General features: G+C 37.4%; 1 protein-coding gene across 3 annotated transcripts in view; it reads right to left on the reverse strand.

Moving 5' to 3' along the window:
* Positions 1–17,875, reverse strand: part of st3gal4 (ST3 beta-galactoside alpha-2,3-sialyltransferase 4) — a 50,952-nt gene extending 33,077 nt beyond the window's left edge. For 2 of the 3 annotated variants that reach the window (XM_073850625.1, XM_073850623.1), the window contains exon 1: positions 16,500–16,834. The gene's annotated coding sequence lies outside the window, so the exon portion shown is untranslated. Of the gene's footprint in view, positions 1–16,499; positions 16,835–17,651 lie in introns of those variants that run through there. The other variant, XM_073850624.1, reaches the window with a different exon arrangement.
* Positions 17,876–18,337: the final 462 nt, after the last annotated feature.

The raw sequence follows: 18,337 nt of genomic DNA on the forward strand, positions 1-18,337 counted from the left end.
TGCCCAAACTAACTCAGCTCTCTGTGCCCACCGCTCTCTGTCAGTGGATCAACAGCTTCCTGACAGACAGGCAGCAGCTAGTGAGGCTGGGAAAACTCTCATCCAGCACCCGTACTATCAGCACTGGCGCCCCTCAGGGTTGTGTCCTCTCCCCACTGCTCTTCTCCCTGTATACAAATGACTGTACCTCCAAAGACCCCTCTGTCAAGCTCCTGAAGTTTGCAGACGACACCACACTTATCGGCCTCATTCAGGACGGTGACAAGTCTGCTTACAGACAGGAGGTAAAAGAGCTGGCTGTCTGGTGCAGTCATAACAACCTGGAGCTCAACACGCTCAAAACTGTGGAGATGATCATAGACTTCAGGAAAACCCCCCCTGCTCTCCCCCCACTCACCATCATGAACAGCACTGTAAACACAGTGGAGTCATTCAGGTTCCTTGGAAATACCATCTCTCAGGACCTGAAGTGGGACATTCACATAGACACCATTGTGAAAAAGGCCCAGCAGAGGCTGTACTTCCTCCGCCAGCTGAGGAAACTCAACCTGCCACAGGAACTGCTGAAACAGTTTTACTCTGCCATCATTGAATCCGTCCTCTGCACTTCAATTACCATCTGGTTCAGCTCAGCTACAAATTCTGATCTCAGAAGACTACGTCGGATAGTCCGGACTGCTGAACGAATCATTGGTACAACCCTCCCTACCCTTCAAGATCTGTACTTATCCAGAGTACGAAAAAGGGCTGCCAAAATTACTCTGGACCCCTCACATCCAGCACACTCACTTTTTGAACTGTTACCATCCGGTCGGCGCTACAGAGCACTGAGCACTAGAACGACCAGACACCGAAACAGTTTCTTTCCTCAGGCAATCCATCTCATGAACACTTGATCGTGGAACATACAACACTATACATTCTTTATTCATTTTTCCGTTATTTATTTAAAGCACATACTTACTTCCATTCAAATGTCTTTGCTATTTTTGCACATTGTCTGTCTTGTATACTTCTATATTGTTCTTTTTATAATATGTATCGTCTTGTCACTGTCATTCTGTAGCACTGTGGAGCTCTGTCACAAAAACAAATTCCTAGTATGTGCAAACATACCTGGCAATAAAGCTCATTCTGATTCTGATTCTGATTATTGTCAAAATAGCTGGCAACAAAAGTGCTAACCATGCAAAGTCACATGTCCTATCCATCATGTTTAGATTTTTGTCTGCTTGACAGGACTATACAAAGTTGTGAATTTTGTATTAGAGCAGTTAAAATTAGGTCTCTTAAGTGCAATTCTCTTATACTGACCATTGGATGTTCAACATGACATCTCATGGTAAAGAACTCTCTCAAGGGTCGATCAACGAAGTTGAGCACTCGTTCTGTGCGTCAGGTGCAGAACCTGGCTTCAAAAAACAGATGCATGAGTGCTGCCAGCATTGCTTTAAAGGTTACAGAAGTAGAAGGTCAGCTTGTCAGTGCTCAGACCATAAGCCGCACACTGCAACAAGTCGGTTTGCATAGGCGTCGTCTCAGAAGGAAGCCTCATTTGTAGTTGCTAACAAGAAAGCCCACAGTTTGCTGAGAATAACCTGACCAAGAGCATGAATTACTGGAACCATGTCCTGTGGTCTGATGAGACTATAAGATAAACTTGTTCAGCTCAGATGGTGTCAATCATTTGTGACCCTGGACCACAAAACCAGTCTTAAGTCGCTGGGGTATGTTTGTAGCAATAGCCAAAAATAAATTGCATGGGTCAAAATTTTTGAATTTTCTTTTATGCCAAAAATCATTAGGAAATTAAGTAAAGTTCATGTTCCATGAAGATTTTTTGTAAAATTCCTACTGTAAACATAACAAAATGTAATTTTTGATTTGTAATATGCATTGTTAACCTAATTTGGACAACTTTAAAGGTGATTTTCTCAGTCTTTTTTATTTTTTTGCACCCTCAGATTTCTGATTTCAAATAGATGTATCTCAGCCAAATATTGTCTGATCCTAACAAACCATACATCAATAGAAAGCTTATTTATTGGGCTTTCATATGATGCACACATCTCAGTTTTGTCAAATTTAACCTTATGACTGGTTTTGTGGTCCAAGGTCACATTTGTGGTGATGCACTGGTGAGGAGTACCAAGAACATTGTGTCTTGTCTACAGTCAAGCATGGTGGTGGCAGCATCATGGTCTGGGGCTGCTTGAGTGCTGCTGGTACTGGGGAGCTGCAGTTCATTGAGGGAAACATGGATTCTATTATGTACTGTACATTATGAAGCAAAACATAATGCCTTTTCCTTTCAGAAACTAGGCCGAACAGCAGTTTTCCAACATGATAACGACCCCAAACACACCACCAAGATGACAACTGCCTTGCTGAAAGAGCAGTTGATAAAAAGGTGAAGGTGATGGGGTGGCCAAGTATGTTCCCAGACCTGAACCCTTTTAAGCACATGTGGGGCATCCTCAAGCACACGGTGGAGAAGCATCACCTGTCTTAATGTCCAGCAGCTCAGTGAGGAGTGGAAAAGGATCCCAGTAACAACCTGTGAAGCTCTGGTCAATTACATGCCCAGGATGATTAAGGCAGTACCAGATAAAAATGGTGCTAACACAAAATATTGACACTTTGGACAAGTTCACTCGCTTGGGTGTACTCACTTTTGTTGCCAGCTATTTTGACAATATGTTGAGTTATTTTCAGAGGACAGTAAATGTATACTGCTATTCGAGCTGCACATTGACTACTCTAATGTATATACAAGTTTCAATTCTATAGTATTGTCCCTTGAGAAGAGATACTAAAACGGTTGCTGAAATGTGAGGGATGTACTCAGGTTTGTGAGATACTGTATATCTACAAAGTCAGGAGTTAATCAGGTTAGGCAAAGTCCACAATAATAATTGTCTAATTTTACACTTTATGGCTTGAAATTCAATTAAATTGAACACTGATGTCTAATAAATTAAGTACTGCCCACATAATTAACACAGCCATCCAAACATATAATTGCTATTTTATATTATATACTCTTGAACATGACAAGGAGTTCACTGTACTCAAATGACCTCCACAATCACCAAATCTCAATCCTACAGAGCTCCTTTGGTATGTGGTGGAATGGGAGATTGGTATCATGGATGTGCAGCTGATAATTCTGCAGCAACTGTGTGATGCTATCATGTCAATATGCACCATAATCTCTGAGGAATGTTGAATATATACCAAAAAGAACTAAGGCAGTTCTAAAGGCATATGTATATGGTTTCTTCCACTTGCTCTGACATATGTGGTTCCAATTGAATGGTATGGCCTTGGCAACTATCCTGTGATAATAAATCCCTTTTGATAATATCTGAAGGCTGGATTACTGATTATTAACTCTGCTTTTCCATAATTCCCTGACGTTTCTCATATAGCCTCTCTCACTGTTCTAGATTGCTAGCATGAATCTCTCTTTCGGTCATGCTCATGTCCAGAGATGGGCAGGTGCTTCACTGAAACTCTTTGGCCAAGGTCATTTTCTGGGATCAAGCAAGATTCAATTTCCATCTTCCCAGTTAATAAGCAGATTTAACAACGTTAACCACTACTATAATCACATTCTGTGCTGGCCAAAGGTCTGGGACCATACTGAAAATCTCAACCTGATCTCATGACAAAAAAATATATATAAATTCTTTACGACTAAAGAAAGAAAGACATGAACATCTTGGATGACAAAGGGGTGAGTAAACTATCTGTACATTTTTGTTCTGGAAGTGAACTACTCCTTTAAATAGACACTTTAATTTTATTTAATATGCTTTATATGTATATAAAATCACTTTTGTAAATTTAATTGAATGTAGACATCAGAATGGACATCTTGACCCATATATTTATACTTTTTTTCCGCAGTTGGTCTCACTTCCATTTCAAACTATGCCAATATGAGGTTAATGTTGTGCAACTGAAACATTCTAAATGTGTGGAAACTTGATGTTAAGTAACTAGCTGTAATAAGCCATGACAAAAGGATTGCTTTCACTAACGTTCGCAATCTCAAGAACGGTATGATATCAATAAACACGGCTTAAAATCATGTTGATGTTGCCAACTTTTCTGATTATGTAATGAGCACGTGAACAACCCTTAAAAAGTCTACAGTAAAAGATGCAACTCCTCTAAAGTGCACATAACCTTGCAAACAATAAGCACCAAGATGACTGCATAACTTTAATATGATAAAAATTCAATGATCTGCAAATAAGCTGTATGGTTTATTTAAATACATATGAGAGATGACATAAAAATAGATATGACCTGTTGGTAACAGAATCCAATAATCTTGATAGGCTTGAGCCCACAGCTCCTCTGTTTACCCAATTTAATCTTGGCTCTGCGTCCAGATACGGATATCATTCAGCAGTCACAGCAGAGCTGTTGTGTGTCCCAACATGCTCAGCACGAAATACCCCTCTCTGACTTCAAGTTACCTTTATTTAACCAGCAAGTTTTTTTTTTGTTTTTTTTTTGACCGGAAATGACACAGGCTTCTCCCAAAAGATAATAAGTTGATGTACAAGATGCATCATTGTGGGAATTTTTTTTTTTTTTCTCAGCTTATATTTACATTTGAACAAAAAGTGACATGTCCAAAATTATTCCCTTTGCAAACTGTCACAGTCTATAGGAAAATCCAAAATTATATACCATTCCAAATAGTCCAAGCTGTTCTAAAGCATCCTAATTACCTTAATTCATTGGGAACAGCTGTTTTAATAAACTTAAGAGAAAAACAGAAGTTCTCTGCTGTTGGTTTGTGGCCAGTCATGGCTAAGACAAAGGAGCTCACTGAGGACCTGCGGCTGTGCATTGTGGCTGCTCACAAGTCAGGAAAGGGCTATATGACCATATCTAAATGTTTTGAAGTTCCAGTGGCTACAGTGCAAAGTACTATTTAAAAATACAAGACGTGCCGCACTGTGAAAAATCTCAGAGGATGTGGTCGGAAGCCAAAAGTGACACCTGTGCTGGCCAGGAGGATAGTGAGAGAGGTAAAAAAGAATCCAAGGATCACCACCAAGGCCATTCTAATGAATCTGGGCTCTACTGGTGGCAACATCTCGAGACAGACTGTCCAACGGATACTGCACACCACTGGGTTCCACGGACGCAGACCAAGGAGGACACCACTTCTCCAGATAAGGCACACAAAAGTTTCACAGTTAACGGCACCATGAAAAATGAGCAATACATCAAAATTCTCAACAACAACATCAGGCAATCTGCAGAGAAACTTGACCTTGGGCACCAGTGGACATTTCAGCATGACAACGACCCAAAACACACAGTAAAAGTGGTGAAGAAATTGTTAGCAGACAAAAACATTAATGTTTTGCAGTGGCCCAGCCAGAGTCCTGACTTAAATCCAATTTTGAATCTGTGGAGGAATCTGTCTTAAAGATCAGGGTGATGGCAAGGAGACCCTCCAACCTGAAAGAGTTGGAGCTCATCACTAAAGATAAATGGGTAAAAATACCAGTGGAGACATGGCAAAAGCTGGTCAGCAATTATAGGAAGCATTTGATTGCTGTAATAGCCAATAAAGGCTTTTCTATTGATTATTGAGAAGGGTATGAATAATTTTGGACATGCCACTTTTGTTGAGATGAGTAATAATTTTTCCACAATGATGCGTTTTTGTACATCATCTTATTATCTTCTGGGAGACATCTATGTAATTTCTAATAATAAAACAAACTTGCTGGTTGAATAAAAGTAACTTTAAGTCAGAATTTGCCAGGGGTATGAATAATTGTGGGCTTGACTGTACATTTTATCTTTTTGGTATTATAAGCCACATGACTGAAATGGTCCAAACCTCACAAAACTAAAGAGTGGAATACATTGTACATTTTTATTTCACAGCATAATGGACTTAAGTGAATTAAATACATTATAAATGAAAGGTAGGCATACTTCATGGGAATCGATTAGTCCATTATTACATTTCTGCTCTAACATTTGAACAACATCAGTTAATAACAACTTATTCTCATTTAGGATGTCTACACAATTCTCAAGTCTACTAATGAAGTGTTGATGTCAGATGCAAATAATACACCGGACAGATGTTCCATGAAATGTTTAAACATTAACAACCGCTCCTACGCATCTAACGAAATAAAACTAAAGCTTTAACACCAAAGCAAATTCGTGTAATTACATCTAACCCCTTTCACTTCTCTGGATGGCTCAAGTCATCCACTCAGTTCTGCAAGCTTTCCGTGTAAAAAACACAGAGCTGCATTCAAGGTGCATCTAATGAGCACCACATGCTGCAAGGCCGTGAGGCCACGGTCCTGACCCAACCTCTAAAACAATGCTAGTCTGTACGGCATACGGAGAGCAAACAGAAAAAAAATGGGTGGCGGTAGTTTAGTGGTTACGGTTGGTAAAATGTAGGGGGGGGGGGGTTCATGGCATTATCATTTATTCGCACATTTAAAGAACGTGGCTTCTTAAATTCTCATTTGAGAATATAAAAGGCTTGCAAGTGCAATGCACTTCAATTCAACTTTATAGCGTTTCAAGAAGTAATTTTTAAAGAAAACATTCACCCAAAAATGTATCAATCAATACATCAATCAATTCAAAATCAATTCAAAGGCTGCTATTTAAATAAAGAAGTATATCTATTGTGCTGCATGTTTCTGGCTGTATATGTACTCTATTCATAGAGACCATGTGACGTCACTGTGCTTTATCGCCGCCATTTTTGTGTCCGCTCTACCTGTTTTAGTCTATGGTCACAGCAGCCACAACTACCAGAGGAAGATCAACAAAACTCCCAGAATGTTCACAACAGGGATACAATATGCCCGGGATATGTTGTTCTGTTAGCTGTAACAACAGTCATCAGAAAAAAACCTAACTACAGATTTATTCGATCTCAGCAGTGCTTGAAGTGGGTCGGTATGCATATAGCCTTTAGTGTACCGGTGTCATTCACGCAGGTGCTTTTCACAGCAAGGGTGTTTTTTCGGCACAACAAGAGTAGTGCAATAATAATTAATTATTGACTAAGATTGTAAATAAGTAGATGATAACGAAAATAATGCCTTAAAATGAAAAGAATCAGTTAATTACATTTTGAACCGATCAACTCGTACGTCAAAAGATTTAGTAAACGAGAATGCATTCAAACAGTAAGTTCAAAACAGTGCTAATGCAGAGAATAGTGACTTACAGTACACCCAGATGCCGTAAATTATTTGTTTCAGTGTGTATTAGGCTTAAGAGCAAGAGTGTTTACAGTTGAAGGCATTTTAGAACATGCGGTGTTTAGTGAATTATGAAAATGAAATAATAAACGCTAAACTATTGTACTACATAGCGTTCGTCATTGCAACGCCTGCAGTAAAGTATATAAGTTACATGTAAAAAAGGTTCTTAAAATAATCATATTTGTTTTGCTAAAACTATTTATGTACAATTACCCTAAAAATTATTTGTCATACAAAAATGGCACACACACAAATCATCATCCCGAGTAAATGGTACCATTGTGAATTGTGACTGGCTGCACAAGTGATGTAATAAACTAAAGTAAACTAAAATGTTATGCGGCCATATAGTCTGGATGAATGAAAAAGCATATTTTTAAACAAAGAAATCGCATGCTTTTGGTGCTTGAATTTGAGCTTCAATAATGAGATCCGGATTTATGAATACACAAAACGTGAAAGACGTCTTCCCTTGGCTTGCTGGATGTTGGGCTTATGCTCAATAATCACATTTTTTTTTTTGCATTCGGCAAAACTAATTTGCCGAAATCTAAGCGCGGACTGTATTAGTGCCGTCAGCGCGAGTCTCGTTCGCTGTGAAGTAGTGACCAGCCGGCAAAGGATTCTTCCAGGTCTTAAAGCCTTCACCGAGCGACTACGTTCACAATAATTTACACAATCTGTCCTAAACATACAATCAAGTCAAATACACAGTGTGGGAAGTAGTGATAAAAAGTAATTTCTTGTTTCAATTTATTAATAAATCTCATTTAGATGCGCTGTGCCTGTTATCATATCGGACACAAATATGGCGGCGAGCATAGCGGAAGTGACGTCTTTGGTACCCATGGATACTTGGTAGAGGATCCTTTTGCTTTAATTACTGCCTTAATTTGGCGTGGCATGGAGGAGATCAGTTTGTGGCACTGCTGAGGAGGTATGGAAGCCAAGGAATCTTTGACAGTGGCCTTCAGCTCATCTGCATCTTGTTTCTCATTTTTATCTTGACAATACCCCATATATTCTCTATGGGGTTCAGGCCTGGTGAGTTTGCTGGCCAGTCAAGCACACCAACACTATGGTCATTTAACCAACTTTTGGTGCTTTTGGCAAGTGCCAAAACCTGCTGGAAAATGAAATCAGCATCTTTAAAAAGCTGGTCAGCAGAAGGATGCATGAAGTGCTCTAAAATGTCTTGGTAAACGGGTGCAGTGACTTTGGTTTTTAAAAAACACAGTGGACCAACACCAGCAGGTGACATTGCACCCCAAATCATCACAGACTGTGGAAACTTAACACTGGACTTCAAGCAACTTGGGCTATGAGCTTCTCCACCCTTCCTCCAGACTCTAGGACCTTGGTTTCCAAATTAAATACAAAATTTGCTCTCATCTGAAAAGAGGACTTTGGACCACTGGGCAACAGTTCATTTCTTCTTCTCCTTAGCCTAAGTAAGACGCCTCTGACATTGTCTGTGGTTCAGGAGTGGCTTAACAAGAGGAATACGACAACTGTAGCCAAATTCCTTGACACGTCTGTGTGTGGTGGCTCTTGATGCCTTGACCCCAGCCTCAGTCCATTTCTTGTGAAGTTCACCCAAATTATTGTATTGTATTTTGCTTGACAAGCCTCTCAAGGCTGCGGTTCTCTCGGTTGGTTGAGCATCTTTTTCTTCCACATATTTCCCTTCCACTCAACATGCTTGGATACAGCACTCTGAACAGCCAGCTTCTTTGGCCATGAATGTTTGTTGTGAAGGGTGTCAATGATTGTCTTCTGGACAACTGTCAGATCAGCAGTCTTCCCCATGATTGTGTAGCCTAATAAACGAAACTGAGAGACCATTTTGAAGGCTTAGGATACCTTTGCAGGTGTTTTGAGTTGATTAGCTAATTATCATGTCACCATATTCTAATTTGTTGAGGTTTTTGTTAAATGTGAGCCAAATCATCACAATTAAAAGAACCAAAGACTTAAACTACTTGAATTTATTTAAAACAAGTTTCACAATTTGAGTTGAATTACTGAAATAAATGAACTTTTCCATGACATTCTAATTTATTGAAATGCACCTGTATGTCTATGATTTGCTACATTGCTCAGCGCTACAAAAACACCTAATAAACAGAATCTTTTGGCAATTTCCAAAACGCAAACACAAATATGCACTGGAGCCTTTACCAAATGTGTTTTGGTAATATTATTACAGTTTTAAATTAGAGTGCTTTTTACAGCATCTGCATGCGAAAACGGATGTGTGGCATGAGAATGTGAGAAAAAATTTGAGTTTCACGCTGAATGCGTGGAAGTTGGAAGCCCTGCTAAAAGTCAACTGGAAACAAGAAAAGCAAGTTAAAAGTGTTCACATCTTCTAGCTTAACCCGTGGTCTGAGAAGAAGCTCTTACTGAACTGCCACACTATATCTCACAAAACCATGCACAGCTTGACTCTTTAATAAGCAAATCTTACTTTATATTGACTAACATTTGTGCTTAATTTTTCTCATTACTGAAAAGTGTTAAACTTTCTTTTCTTACAGTTCTACTGTACAGACATGAATTGACTTCACAAATTTCTCTTTTTGGTGTGAAAGGCAGGGCTCTACACTAATTTTATTTTTAGGAGCACATTCTAACCAATAATCAAAAATAATCTGATCTGAAAAAAATTTGCCTTCCTATTACGAGGTAATATTTGACTCCTTAAAGTGATTTGCATGGGAATTGTGTTTTTACCTTTGTAATGGCATTTTTTAAACTATATTAAAAATAAATAAAAGTATACCAATCAAATGAAATTAGTATTAACAAAGTTAATCCGTACTACAAAGGTGGCACAGAAGCAGTGTTGTTTTTGACAACCATCTTAGATTTAGTCTTAGTCTTTTGGACTAAAATGCTTCTTAGTTTCAGTCAAATTTTAGTCACTTCTATATGTGATAGTTTTAGTCCAATTTTAGTCGACGAAAAGTCAAAAAGGTTTTAGTCTACTTTTAGTAGACGAAATGTCAATAAGGTTTTAGTCTAGTTTTAGTCAAAAAAAAGGGAAAAAAGTAGTCTTTTAACAAATTAATGTAGGTCAGTAAGTATTTTGCTGTTGGGTAGTGTCACTTATAAGTTCTGAAAATAGCAGACCTATAGTTCAACACAATGTGAGCTTCCGGATCGACTATTTTCACCAATAATTACAATAATGAAGGAATGTTTTAGAACATAAAAGACAAACAAGGATGGAATGCTAAAACGGCTTGCCATACTAGTATAGCAAAGAGTATTTAATGCTAAAACGGCTTGCCATAGCGTCAGATACTTTTTAAGTTTTAATTGGCATGCACAATAAGCGGAAATGTCATGCATTTTAAACGTCTGGTCTGACGGACCACCCACTAACATTTTCGTCTATTCTCGTCTCGTCAACGAAAACTCACACACGTCTCGTCATGTTTTAGTCATCAACGAGCCATTTTTATCTCGTCATCGTCTCGTTATCGTCATGAAAAAAAGTGGCGTCAACGAAATGATTTCGTCATCGTCATCGTTGACGAAAACAACACTGCACAGAAGAACACAAAAGTGCCTTGTAGGTAGGGCTGGGCGATTAATCGAAAAATAATCGAAATCGACATTCAGAACCTATAATGGATCAAATGTTTCCAGGTCGATTATTTTGATTACTTTCCCTTTAAAAACAGTACCGCGTGTGGAGTCACGTGACCCCGCTCCGTTACATTACGTTATTCCGCCGACATGTCCATGGAGAGCTTAAAAAATTTACAGGATATACAAGAGTAATTTTGTTTAGAAGACAGTGCTTATTTTCTACTTTGAAAGTGCATTTTCGGTTTTCGGCCGAAAGACTTTTATCACCGAAACAACACGGCCGAAACAGTATGTTGACACAAACAGAAACTGCAGCCTGCACGTGCTTGTCTGAAGCAACACGTCTGCGGTGTGGACGTATGGAAAGACCCACGGATAGCGATTTGCAAAACTTGTTTTGCCGAAATTTCCAGAGGGGTTGTGTCTGCAGTCGTGCGTGCAGTGATAAGAGCAGAGATCGAGACAGATGTAGCTTTCAGTGAGTGAAAAACATTAGCTTTACCTTGGTGTTACGTCACAACATTTTAAAGATATGTCTTTTCATACTGTATTTTTATTAATATTTATGTTTTAAACCATGGAGGTGAGCCAATGGATATCACACAAGCAACGTGAAAACTGCGCAATGTTAAAATGAAAGTGAAAACGGATTTTCAGCATCTGACGTGCATTCTCTCAGAGACAATGAGAGACGATTATACTTCATATGCTGATATTAATTTAGTCCCCTAATTTTTTTTACTTGTGCCCTGAATATGGTGGGAAACGTATAAAAAGAAACGTATATTGTGCAAGGTTTGTTTCAGAAAATCGGTTCTTGAAATAAAGCTCTTAATTTTAATTGAAAACTGCAGTGTTATTAGGGGTTAAGAAAGTATTAATTATGATTTCAGGTGTTAAATGTGGGGACTGAAAGACAAGAAATGATGAAACTTCAAAAGGCTATCCATTGAATAAATCTGAGCGCTGCACGTTTCAAAGTCATTTGTTGCGCTGCTTTGTATACCAGTCTGACAGCGCCTCCTGCTGGAAGAGAAACGCGTAGACTTGTAAATGTGAATATTTTTACAGTCTATGATGTGATGGATCCAGAAGATAATGTTATAAAAATGTAAACGATTAAACTATTTAAACAAAGGCAGTAAAATATATCTATATGTCAAGTAATAAAATACTTGATTGATAATAATTGTTTAAATTAATATAATTGATTTATTCTTTGATACTTTAATATTAATGTATGCAATTGCAATGCCTTGATTCTAGTAAGATTAGTACACAGTCATAGCCATAAATGGAATGGTACTAATAATTGGCATAATTCTTTCGGGGTTTCGGTTTTCGGCCTTGGTTTCCTCTTTTTCGGTTTTCGGTTTCGGCCAAGAATTTTCATTTCGGTGCATCCCTACTTGTCAGTGAACTATGAGGGCAAAAAAATAAATATTATATAAATATAATTAAATATAATTTTATTAATAAATAAAATAATCGTTCATTAATCGTAATCGAGTTAAAATGTTCAATTAATCGAGATTTTGATTTTAGGCCAAATCGCCCAGCCCTACTTGTAGGTGCATTTTCATGTGTTTAATGAGGCTCAGAGGTGGCATGAGTGCAATCAAATTCATAAATTCATGTTGAGATTAATGTTTTAAATATACAATTTTGAATACAGAAATATTAAATGATTTAAATAAACTGAAAAGATACTTTAAAAATGAAACTATATCTGCCAGTAGGTGGCGGAAAGTCACCGATTTAATTACTGAATCAAATCATCCGTTTGATTCGTTGGAACAGCTGATTTATTTAGGAATAAAGCAAGTGACCGTCTTTATGAATGGAAAATTAAATCATTCACTAGATTCGTTTAAAAATGCACATTGATTCATAAACAAAACACTGATGTGTTTGAATTGAGATGCGCAGAGGCTCAGTTGTAACTTGTTTCAGACGATTTTGGATGCCGAAATAGAGCAAAATCAGGCAATAGTGTTATAGTCGGACAATGTAAGTCTCCTAATATTAACTTCTTGTTGATTTAACTGTTGTATTAAATCAATATCTCATTTACACACTCCCTTGAAAATTATTAAAATCGGTCATTCATCTTAGTTCATCCCGATTTCACAAAGTTCCATTATAATCAAAGAAGCTCTGTACAATGAACGATGAATCTTCGATGAATTATTTACTCTCTGATTATGGAAGTATTCTTGAGATATGGCTGTGATACATTACTCAACACTGAAAAAAAGAAGAAACCTTTAAAGCTAATCAGGTCGCACTAAATATTTTTTTAATAGTGGCAAGCAGTAGTTTTTAGTCACAAATGCAAGTGAAATGGTCGCACTGTAGAGCCTTAAAAAGGCTTTTACATTTGCTAAAAATAACTTTTTATATTAAGAACAAACAAGCAGGCCCTGCCCAGATTTAAAAAGTAACGCAAAAGTAATGTAACGCATTACTTTCCATAAATAAGTAACTAAGTAATATAATTAGTTACTTTATTAGGGAGTAACACATTATTGTAAAGCATTACTTTTAAAAGTAACTTTCCCCAACACTGCTTATAAATCACATCAGATGGCTAATAATATATAAGCTTTTGGATCACTTCTGAAACTGGCATTCAAAATGGAGAAAGTAATCATTAACTTTTCCAAAAGAGGGAACTGCAATTGATGAAAAGCTTATAATTAGCGTTAATTAGCGTTATTATCAATTCAAAGGCTGTAATTTAAATAAAGAAGATCTGTTGTGTTGCATGTTTCAGAGTGAAGAGCGGCACTGTGTTGATTTGCTTATAATAGCATGTTTTCAGAGCAGCTTGGTTTACAGTAAATGATGCTTCTCTCCAACTCCATCTCCACAACTGCTGAGTTTAACTCATTTTTGGGAAGGCAAATGCAATGCAATGTTTATTTACATTCATATTAGCATAATCTCCACACTTTTTTGAACAGACGTTTAGAGCATTTCCATTTCATTTCCATAATTTGAATATTTGAATTTTACAAAAAGGATGCTTTAAACATTTAGAAAGAACATTTTTCATAACTTAATAGGAATGATATCAGAACAATCTAAACACATTTTTGTTAGCTGGGTGGTTCTTGTCAAGTGAAGCCAGGCGTGAACAACTATAAAAGTAACTATTTCCATTTGCAGAAGTAAAGAGATATTTTCACATGAAATATAATGTAACAGTTCAATCGCAATAAATGTCAAATGACAGTTAGAATTTTTGGTCATGGAATCCTATATCAACAAATATTTGTAATGTGACTTTTTTTTTGTTTTAATTTAACAAAAAATAAATAAATAAATACTAAAAATTTTTAGTTTAGTTGCATGTCATGTGACCACTAACTGACACCAGAGAACCATGAACATACAAATGTGACGTTACCTAAAATAACCTAAAATCTCAAGTAGATGTTTTACAATAATAAAGGTTCTTCATTGACATCAATGGTTCTATGAAGAGCTTTAAACATCCATGGAACCTTTCAAATGCAAAAAAAGTTTCTTTGTTGTCAAAAAAGCAATTTCGATTTTTAAAATGTTCTTCAAAATGTTTCTCTTAGGAACTGTTCACCGAAAGAGCCTCTGGGAAGCAAAAATGGTTCTTCATCTTCTAGCTTAACCCGTGGTCTGAGAAGAAGCTCTCACTAAACTGCCACACTACTATCTGACAAAACCATGCACAGCTTGACACTTTATCAGCAGGACCAAAAGCAAACGTCGCAATAATTGTTGATTTTTGAACACCTAAAGAACTTTCGTCATGCGCAAAACAAAACCCGAAATGTCTTTGTGCATCAATGTAAGCATAACATTGAGTAAATGGTTAACTGAACTAGCCCACAGTGCAGCAATGTTCAAATCCTTCAATGCACATACGCAAGCATGCAAGGCGTAGATCTGAAACTCAGCACATCTCTATTTCTCTTTCACACAGCGGGCCACAGTTAAACTGCTTTGTGTGTTTTTTTTTTTTTGTTTTTTTTTTATAAATGCATCCAAAGAAGGAGCCATCTCAAACATGCTGCCTCATATCCTCACCACAAATGCATTACCATGCAATTGCCTTTCAATACATTGATAAAAACTGTGTAATGCAATTTGAAGTGCCTTTAAAAGCTTGAGTGAATTGCTAATCATTATAATGGTTAAATGTTCTGTCAGTCTTAGCCAGCCGTTCATAGACATAATGCAATAAGGCCCGGGCTTTCATAAGGGTATGAAAGAGGAAAAGCATGGCGTAAGACTGCCAGTTAAAGTCTTTACATGGAAAGTACAAAATATTCATTTGATCAACTGTATATTTACAAAGTTCAGAGACTAGATGGTGCTAAAAATAAAAAACACAGTATAAATACAGTAATTTTTACTTTATTTTAACGTTTGCCCGCAATAAAGTAAGAACTACACTCTTAAAATAAAGGTTTCTTATTGACATCAATGGTTGAATGAAGGACCTTACACACTAATGAAACCTTTCAAATGCAGAAAGGCTTCTTTATATTTGAAAAAATTTGTTTGAAAGGTTCTTTGGGGAACCAAAATGGTTCTTCTAATCTATGGCAGCACTGCAAAAACTTTTGTAAAATTATTTTAAAGAGTGTACTCTGGTATATTGTCAAAAACTGGACATAATAATAGCATTACTGCTAATAGTAATAATAATAATAAACAAATCAACTTTATGTTTAAAGAGTTACAAACCTTGTACTTAAACCTGACACCTTAACATTAAAAAAACAAACCTGTTTGCAAATCACCTTTTACATTTGCCTTGCAAAGTGCCACTAATATTTGTTGTGGCATTGAGCTCAATTTCAAGGTATTCACACTGCATTAACATCATATCTGACAATAAACATCCAAAGAAGAAAACCAGCTACAAAAAGCAGCTTGTCTGGTTCTGTTGGCTGGTTTAAAGAGGTTTCAAAGCTACTTGGCCAGGCTGGGAGTCCAGCTAAACCAGGATAACCCAGCAAAGACCAGTAAAACATTTTAGTCAATTTTTCAAGAATGATATACTAGTTGTTAAAGTTATGGGTAAGGGAAAGCGGTAATTGAAAGTGTCAGGTTCAAACCACAGTAGAGGTTATTAATAAACCCTGCCAAAAGCCATTTAATCAAACTTAAACCGGTTTGCTGGTTTCCCAATTAGGTTGGTCTGTTGGCTGGTTCTAAAGGCGTCCGGACACTTTTTTCCTGGAAAGCCAGTTGTCAGCCTGGGAGACCAGACCAACAAAACCAGACCTGCTTAAACCTGTAGATAAAACCAATGACAGAACTAAAAACGAACTAACCACATTTTCATCACCCAGCGGATTGCACAACTGAAACTTAACAGTTCTTTGTGGGGAAAAAAAAGAGAAGGAGAGAGGGGTCTGTGAAACAGTGTTTCCCACATTTCTGGGAGAATTAACAAAGTTGAGACCACAAATTAGAATACTAAGAAATCTCATATGCTTTATTTTTAGCATTTAATGTAAACTGTCTCCTACATAGACAACATGTTTGGGCATCCTCAATATGGAGTAATCAGCGCACTAGATTTTAAGACACGAACTTACTTGACTGAGACTTAAACTAACTTACCAGGATGCACGTAGGTATGCTTAAAAACACAAATATAGTCCGTGAAGTGATTGTGGATTGTCCGGATAGTCCCCCCCGCTCCCCCAGATCAAGCGCGCTGTACAGTCACATCCTACGAGCAAAGTTGCGATATTAAGTGTGCGGTTACGGGCGTCTTTGCTTTTCAAATGGGAGGCGCCGTTAGATGACTTCACTGATTTCAGCGTCTCCTTCAAACGCCCAATACGAAAACAATCGCTTCTTTTGGCTCCCAATAACATTAGTATCTTTCCCTCGATGTTTTCGGGAGGCTTTTCTAGTGGGGTCACATCACTGTACTGCACAGAGTGTACCCACTAAAGACTGTCCGACAGCGCATGCGCAAACGAGACTGCTAGCGGGTTGTGTAGGAAAGTTCAGTCGTTCATGTGAGTATGATGCTGAGTACTAGCGTATGCATTCATTACATTTTCTAATTGGTTGTAATGGCAACCCCTTACCCCCTGCTTTGTTATCACTAAAGGTCAGTGTGTTTGTGGTCTTTCATCCTCTTTAAATAGCCACTGTGATGCTAATAAAGCAAGTGTAAATAAATAAAAGCTGAGAAAAAGAAAAGAAAGAAACAAAAGTGTCACAAACATCGTTCCTGCTGGGACAAACCAGAACTAACACAATACTGCAAAAACTGACACCCTGAGAAAATAGTTTTAGGGAAATTATTCTGCACTGGCTGGCAGAGAAATTTGAATTGTTTCCATCACATATTCCAATAGCAGTGGCACACTGAGTTGTTTTGAAATGCTCGAGTTGCACTGACACTGTGTACACATTTTCCAGGTTAAATAAATGCACATTATTACTTGCTATTTTATAAGCATGGTTGGACAAACAAATTAAATGAGGGTTTTCTTTAGCAATGCTGTTTACACGCATACATACAAGAACAATTCCAAAGCAGCAAGTTTTCATTGTTAAAAGCCTGTGATTAATATGGAGAGTCACAACAGTGAATGTATTTTATGAAAACAATAAAGTGTGTCAGAATTGAAGAGGGTCGCAGCTGTTGTACTAAATCTATTATCATTAAAACAAGATAGATTGACAAAAAAAAAAGTTGAGTTAACATCTTACATTATTCACACAAATAAACCAATATGACGAGAGAAGACTTACCGCGTTCATGAATGATCACCGCTGTCCTCAACCTTCAAACCCTAAAAACTGAACTGAAGTTAGGGTTGAATGTTATTGATTTCTTAAGTTAACCATTTCATTGATTTGTAAAAGAAAACAGGACAACATTAATACTGCCCTTGGTTTAGCAACATTGTTATGCAACTCAAACCACCTCCACTTTACAAATATTTGCAGACATTTCTTAAATGCTGTTGTCGGATACAACTAGATTGAACTGCATCAGCTTCATCTTCAGCAGCTGTGGCTTTCCTTGAGCAGGATGACTTCTGGTTTTATCCAACCATCTTGGGTTGCAGAAAGTGTTAATTAACTTATAGTATTCTTATTACAGTCTCTCTGGAGGATTCTGAGGCCTTCTAAAGGACCTTTCTAAAGTCCATGAATTGATCCATCTCTCTCTCTCTCTCTCTCTCTCTCTCTCTCTCTCTCTCTCTCTTTCTATCTCTAACTTTATTTTCTTCTCGTAAAAACATCCACTAAAGATTATGGATGGACTTCGACACTTTATTTGTGTTGTGAAAAAGTAAACTGTTGCCAATGATCTTTCTAATTTACAATCAGTCCTAAAAGAATAGCTCAGCAAAAACTGAACATTTGCTGAAAACTGACTCATCCAAGATGTAGATGAGTTTGTTTCTTCAACTGACCAGATTTGGAGAAAT

The sequence above is a fragment of the Garra rufa genome, chromosome 11, assembly GCF_049309525.1.
Source record: "Garra rufa chromosome 11, GarRuf1.0, whole genome shotgun sequence".
Classification (NCBI taxonomy): Eukaryota; Metazoa; Chordata; class Actinopteri; order Cypriniformes; family Cyprinidae; genus Garra; species Garra rufa.